Raw genomic sequence first — 7,877 nt, 5'->3', positions numbered from 1 at the left:
AAATCATACAGCGAAGTGCCCACTTACGTGGGAACTGTGTTCCAGTACTTAACCACTCTTTCAGTGAAGAAATTTTTCCTAAAGTCCAACCTGAATCTCACCTTGAGCACCTTGAGGCCATTATCCTTGTCATATCATTAGTTGCCTGGTGAAGAGGCCAACCCCTACCTCACCACAACTTCCTTCTCTTGTCCAGGCTTAACAATCCCAGCTCCTTCAGCCACTCCTAAGACTTATGTTCCAGACCCTTCACCAGCTCCATTGCCCTTCTCTGGACATGGTCCAGCACCTCAATGTCTTTCTTGTAGTGAGGCGCCCAGAACTAAACACAGGACTTGAGGTGTGGCCTCATCAGTACTAAGTGCATGGGGATGTTCGCTGCCCTGGTCCTGCTGGCCACACTATTTCTGATACATGCCAGGATGCCACTGGCCATCTTGGCCACCTGGGCACACTGCTGGCTCATGTTCATCCAGGTCTTGACCAGCACCCCTAGGTGTGGATGGAAAGAGCTGCATTTTTCCTTCAAAACCAATGTCCAAGGATTAAAATCACAACTTTCCATCTGTGATTAATTTTATATTCAAAATAAAGAGGATTTGAGAGAGCCTTTGTGATTCATAGAGGACCCTTATCTCAGACTAAACTTGTCTTCTTACGTTATTTCCTGTGGATGGGAGAAAACATCCATTCTGCTGAAAGTAGGTGGGTTCTTTTTACAGCTGTGGCTGAAGCAGCAATAATTTGTATGATGGGCTGCAGCGCTGCAGTGTTTTCTGTTCCTCAGGGTGGCACGCAGTGGCACACTGTCTATCCCTACATGGTACAGCATGTCACAGTGTGCTCGCCTTTAAGCCTACCAGCAGCTCCAGTGAAGTCAGCCATGACTCTAAGTTAAGTTTTGCTCAAGTGCTCTGTTAGATCATGTCAGAGTGCTAAGGGTTGTTTAGATTCTATCTTAAATATCCTAGTCTGAAGAGCTCTACCTTATGTTCTGAAGGCAGGTACTTTTATACACTAGGTTATAATAGCAAATGATACCCAAATACTCTTAATTTCTAGGATCCCTATTATCTTTCCTCAAGTTGGCTTACTCATTCAACAGTGTGACCAAACTGTAAGGTAGGCTTGCTATGGCCTTTAGTAAAATTTTCCTTTCAATAATACTATAATGCTTTGTATTATGTCATAAAAATGCACTGTAATATTTTTCATATAAAGAAACAAAATGCCCAATGCATGGATAATAATAATTCCAATGTAGCAGCAGCTTTAGTGGAGGCTGAGCTACCTTTATTCCACAGAAAAAGAAGCAGAAAGTAACTAACTCCCTTCCAGTCACAGGGTGATGTAGCCCTACAGACATGCTGGAGCAGGCACTCCGCTGCTCCCTAGCATTAGGGGTCACCTGTGCCACTTAGCCTCATTACCAGGGAGGACATGTGTCACGTGGGACTGACCGAGCACTCTCAGTGGTATTCCTCATCATCTGAAATGAAAGAATATTAAAGGAGCTCGACATTTTACTTCAAAGGTCAACAAATAACTCTCAGTGTCTCCATATATAAAGCAAATGACAGTAGACAACGGGCACAGCTTTGGCCCTGCAGCGGTTGTAGTTTAAAACAAAGTGACAGGAAATAATGAGGTTTAAATTGGTGAATTGGTTTGTTTGTACTGGGGATTAACCTGTAATACACAGTGCACCCAAATTACGGAACTTTGGAGATGAGCCACTTTAAAGCATTGTAGCACATACTCTGACTGCAATGATGCCTCATTTACAGAAATACTGGTATACCTCATTATTCTCCCACAATCACATCACAAAGTTAGACTAAAATCTTAAACTACTTTGCAATAAAATCAAGTGGTTTTAGAAGATAAACACAGCTGAAAACTATTTTAATAAGGTGCATGATAGAGAAAGTGAGAGGCATCAGCTGAGGTTTAAGTGTTACATTTTTACTAATATGTCAACATCAGTATTTATGAATGAAATGACGTGAAAAGAGCCAAAGGATGACTCAGACATTTGTGGTTTTTAAACAAAAGAATGGGATGAAATAACTGTGTTGTTTGCATCCTTCTAAACACTCCCCATAACAATCCAGATGTGGCTTTCACAGAGAAAATAAGTGGCAGCACATAGACCTTTGTGTCACCATATGTCTCCCTGTGACGTGAGGAACTACCGTGCAGTCGCTAACATGTACAGAGGTCATACAGAGAAGGGAGTGAATTCAGCAGCAGTGAGTAATAGAAATGACAGGATGCTCTGCATCCTTCTAAATCTGCTGCTGTTTTCTCTTTCCTTTTCTAGATATTCTAATAGGTGAGGGGGTTGTTTCAGGAAACAGCCTGAGTTCACGTGAAATGGGGCTGGCAGTGTGACAACACAAGTGTCGTAAGCTTGATGGGTTCAAGGATTCTCAGGCACGGGATTCAATATAAATTAAACTGTAGATAAATAAGGACTCTTACTCCGGGAAAGATAAGATTCAGGTGAGAGGGAGGACAGGGCAATGCAATTAATAGTTATTGCACTAAAAAACCTTTATCACCAGCAAACAATATTATTAGGGTTGAAGACAGTAATTTGAGGAAATGGTTCTATTCACATGCTTTAGTTGAAGTAGGTTCCATGAGTCTATTTATTGTGCTGGAGAAGGTATATTCTTTGGATTGGAGAGTTTCCACAGCTTTGGCTTTTTACTGACCTTTTTATGTCTTCATTCACTGCCCCCACACCCTCTTAGCAAGCAGAACACTAAGATGACATCTGACATATCACAGCCAATTCCAAGCATTTAAAATCTGAAAAGAGCACTCAAAATACCAGAAAGATTGACATCCATAAAAAATCAATAAACTGAATTATTTCCAAATCAAAATAATATTGCACCTTATTTTTCTGCATGTAAGTTTCATTGTTTGAGGAGGTTCTCTGTTAACTATGGTGCCTTCAAGCTTGCTCTGACCATGACTAAAGAAAGATCCCCTTCACATATTGACATACCTCCAGAAGCTGAGGCATTGCAAAAGGCAATAGCACCATGTTAGTTCCTTGACTAACTGCCCTTCTGTGCTCTTCAAGCCTTCTTGAATCTATCCTAACTGGGTACCTTTGAGACTTGGAGCACTATACTTTTTTTTCCCACTATTACCCCTATCTTCAAAGTGAAAATTTCTCCTTAAGTAGGTGTCTCCTTCTATACATCAAAAGCTGAAAGCTCCAACAGTGCCTTCCTCATGAACAGGGAAATGGGGAATCCTCTCCTGCCCTCCAGAAGGACTCCATCCCTCTTTTCATTTTCAAATTATTTGTTGGTTAATGAGCAGCACCTCAGGCTGTCAATCTCTGAAGAGGCACAGTGTCACAGGGATGGAATATCTGTCTCTATGTTTTTAATCACACAATGCAATTTTAATCAACCTGCAAAAAAGCCCACATTAAAATAGAGGACAGATCATGCTACAGTTAAATTGTGATTTTGGTGTTGAGATAAAAAATGGATATTAATGTTCATGTTGCAAAAGAAAAGTGTACTTCACAGAATATAAATTAAATATGTAAAGCTTGTTATTTTATAGTACATCTGTCTGCATATTTTAGAGTATTGTTCCATTTTATTACATTTCTGATCAAGACTAATGCTCATTAAAAATCTAATATGACAATGAAAAATTTTATATGGAAAATTCTTGTCCTCTATTACAATTGCTATCTGCTCCACTTTTTGGAAACCACAGTAAATTAGACTTGGACCACAGTAATCTTAATTATATCTTGAAACAGATGATGTTGGAAATATATTGAATAAACTCTTTTGGTGAAATTGCCTTTGCCTCTTAATTCAAAATCTATGTTCATATGCTTACATTATTTAAATTACAAAAGGGAGGCATCTGAAAAACGGGATGCTTTGTAGGGCAGTCATATTCATGAACATTCATTCAATTGTGAAGAGGTCAAAAAAACAGGGGAGAAAAAACTGCTTGCTGATCAAAACGTAACATAAGCTGCACCATTTCATTTAAGCAGCAAAATGCATAGACTAAAAAAAGACAGTTCAGTATGATCTCAAAACTGTGTTCTGTGAATTTGTCATAATTTTAGCTAGAGAGCAGTTGTAACCCAACCTATTTAATTGCTTTATTTGAACAAGAAAAAAGTAGGGGCCATTCTAATAGGTGACACAAGCATATTGGGCAGCTGATGTGAAAGTGACAGATGAGAATATCACCAGATCCAACACTTTGGTTTTTTCTCCAAAGTTGTATCAAAGTGAAATGTTGACTCTGAATGCAACTAAAAACCTGACCAAATTTTTATCTTGTCTCAGTTGGCCTTGTGAGAAGCATGAAACAGGTCATGACATAGCAGGTGATACAACTGGCCAGTTCACCTGTGTCACATGCAACAAGGTGTGATGATAAAAGGGGATTGGTGACAGTAAGTACTGCCATGAGCTACATGAAGGGTATTGTTTCACTCCCATGGCATTACTGCCCTTTGATAAGGAATGTATTTACATAATACTGAGAGGAAGGGTCCCAGAGCAGTGATGCAGAACGTGGCCTCCCTGTAGATCAGCCCTGTGAAGACCCAAAAAGCTGCCAATGGGTGCTTGAGGGCATGTTAAGATGCTGGGATACATTTCATCAACTGCTTAATAAAAACTAAATAAATCAGCTGCTCCAGCTGAGTATGAAGTTTGCAATCTACAGGTGATATACTGAACCACAAACCAAACTATATTGAGCAAAGCTGTCTAATGTTATACCTCCAGTGAAGAGGTTTTCTTAATCTCTTCATGGAACCAACAGCACTAGCCAATTTTTGCATGTCTTCTTTCCTTCCTCCTTACACTGAAGTCCCTTGAAACACTGAAGTACACCTTATTATGTACTCTATATTTTTCTAACCCATCACTAACTCCTCTAACTCGTTCAGGTGATTTCACTCCCAGAGACACATCTCCCTGCACAATCTTTATGATTATGCTTCCTTGAAGACCTTCAGTATTCTAAAATTGAAATATCAACTGTTGTCTGTTTGGTCAACCCGCCAACAAACTGGCAAAGGAGGTTACGTGAGAGGCCAAACTGCAAAATGTCACTGAGCCTAATCAGACACTCAACACTCAACTGTTCAACTCTTGCTACATTAAGACTCAAAGAGACAAGCCAGTGCTATTCAGATCAAAACCAAAGACATTTTAAAACTGTGGATTTCCAGGCTTTCTTCTTTAGTCTCAGAGGAGAGTGGTAAGCTTTAGATTAAACCTCTTGATCAGACTAGCTAAAGTAAAATCTTCAACACTTGCTGCTGTTTACCTCATCATGTTAGACATCAGTGACATTCTCCCTTCCAAAAGGAAGAAGTGGTGTCAGGCCCAAAATCATTGGGTAATTAAGAGATCTCTGCTGGTGCAAGGGTGTCCCACCACAATGTGACTTTGAGAAGCTGTCACATCAGGCCTTGTTTGTGAGGAGGTGGCAACCCTCTCAGCAGCACCAGTAAATCTACTGTTGATGTGGCATCTTTGACTGACACAAATGAACTACCAGATAATGTCAGTAGCAATCATAGCTCCACCGCAACATTAAAAAATAGAGATCATTGTCATAAGAACATTTTTAGCCATTTGTCTTGATGAGATTTTGCCCATCCTGTTTAGAAACTATTTAGTTATGCTGGTATTCAAAAGGAAATTATTATAGCTGGTGATACAAGATGGAAGTTCTCTTTCACTGTCATTACATAAAAATCTTTATATTTGACTATGTCTTCAAGTTTCTTACCCTTTAATAGAAATATTTCTGGGGTTTTTTTAGAGATCAGGTATGCATTGTAATTTTTATGAAATAATTTTTTGAAAATATATTCCTGCAATTGAGTGCCTTTAATCCTCTCTGCAACCAAATTTAGCTTTTGGCTTCATAGAGGGATTTTATTTACACATAGACTATTCAATTAATGAAAATACTTGGATTTGCCACAAGAAAATAAGGAACCAGAAGAAATCAGTGATTGATATCAGCCTTGATGACAACCATCTCCTCTATCTCCATATTAGAAAAATAACAGAAGGAAGGGAAGTGCAATTGTATTGTTAACATCATAAAACTAAATTTGGGAATAAATACTTTTTTTCCAGTTCTTGGCTATTCTTAGGGAGAATAAAGGGAAAGAAGAAAGCTAATGCATCTGTATCAGGGCCAATATAAAAAATGTAAAAATTAATTGCAAACCAATACAGAAGATTTTTTAAGGACATTGAAATGTGGATCTAGGTATTTCTTTACTATGTGCTTTAGCATAAGTAACACAAATGTTGGTAGTGCACAACTAGTAATAGTCTGTTGAAAGACATAAAAAAATGTTAGTCCATCACAGACAGACAGACACCCTTGAGGTAAAACCAGAACTTTCAAGTATATGAATATAACAAAGAATTATAACAAATTTTCTTACATTCTGTGAATGTTAAATTTTCTGTCACAGAATATTCCTGGAGCTCAGTAAATATCTTTGCTCACTTTCAGAATTTTTTAGTTGGGTGGAATTCTTGATAATGATTAGAACTGAAAGCTAGTTCATCCATCTGTCTCTGTAAAACACACAATCCTGATTTACCTATTGAAGCTACTTGTAAGGCTGATTTATGGAAATCCTTGAAGAAGGGTCTGTCAGCACTTCACAGCATTGAATTTGTAAGGGGGTTTCCATATTTTCTTCATTGTAGGCTGAAAAAAAATCTCTTCAGTCCCCTAAAATCATAATCCTCCTACACCCCACTCAGCATTCACAAGCAGAGGTTTTCTGCAAGTAGAATAAACAGCCATTGACTGAAGTTCCTCAGAGGGACCAGACAATCTCCAGCATTCAAAATGGAGTCCCCTCTTCCTCCCATGGCAGCTTTTCCATGTAGTTGTGCACTCCAGAGTAGAGCCCATTTGAGCAAAAGTAAGCAGCCCAAATCCAAATCACTGTATTATTATTACCACCACCACAAAAAAAAAAAAAAAAAAAAAATATATATATATATATATATCCCTAACCCCATCTCTATACAACTGAACAAAATTTCCAAGGCTGAGGAGATACTGGTTATCTAAAAAAAATTTTGTGAAGAGTTTTTCTAAAGTTTTCAACATCTTTATGAACAAGTTGCACCTAAATTTGTCTAAATAACAATGGGCTGGAGGAAAGGCAGTGATTTCTTAAGTTATCCCTGTCCAGAAAAAAACAGGCTGTTGAACATATGGTTCATTTTAAACACAGATGGAATTAGGCATATGCTTCAGTCCTTTTCTGAGTCAGAAGTAAAAACTGAAGACCATAACTATGTAATACTTTGCCATGTTACAGCAGAATCAACTAAAATGTTGCTATCATATTCTTTCATATGATTTCAATATCCTGCTTGAGCAGAGGGGGTTGGATTAGATGACCTCCAGAGGTCCCTTCCAACCTCAGCCATTCTGTGATGCTGTGAACACTGTAGAGATGAAAGCATGTCTGTTACATACTTATCCATAGTTTAAGAATTATAAAATATTCTCATTGTTTATGTAAATATGAAAAAAAAAAATACTAAAAGGCAAATGTGTCATTTGGATCATTCATTTTTCTTTATTGAGCTTTGATGAAAAACAGTCCATTTGAAATATTTCCAGCTACCATTCCAATTCCAAATGCTCAATACAAAAACTTGGTATCAGAATTCAAACATATAAAGTTACATCTCATTATAATTTAATATTTAACAGCACTAATCATTTCTGATTTTTCATAATTAAGTTTACAAAAATAATGTTACATTTATAAAATAAATCAGCTTTTCCCAATAAATTACAGTGGTGTTCTT

This window comes from Aphelocoma coerulescens, chromosome 2 (assembly GCF_041296385.1).
Source record: "Aphelocoma coerulescens isolate FSJ_1873_10779 chromosome 2, UR_Acoe_1.0, whole genome shotgun sequence".
NCBI classification, from domain to species: Eukaryota; Metazoa; Chordata; class Aves; order Passeriformes; family Corvidae; genus Aphelocoma; species Aphelocoma coerulescens.
Note: the sequence above shows the minus strand (reverse complement) of the source record.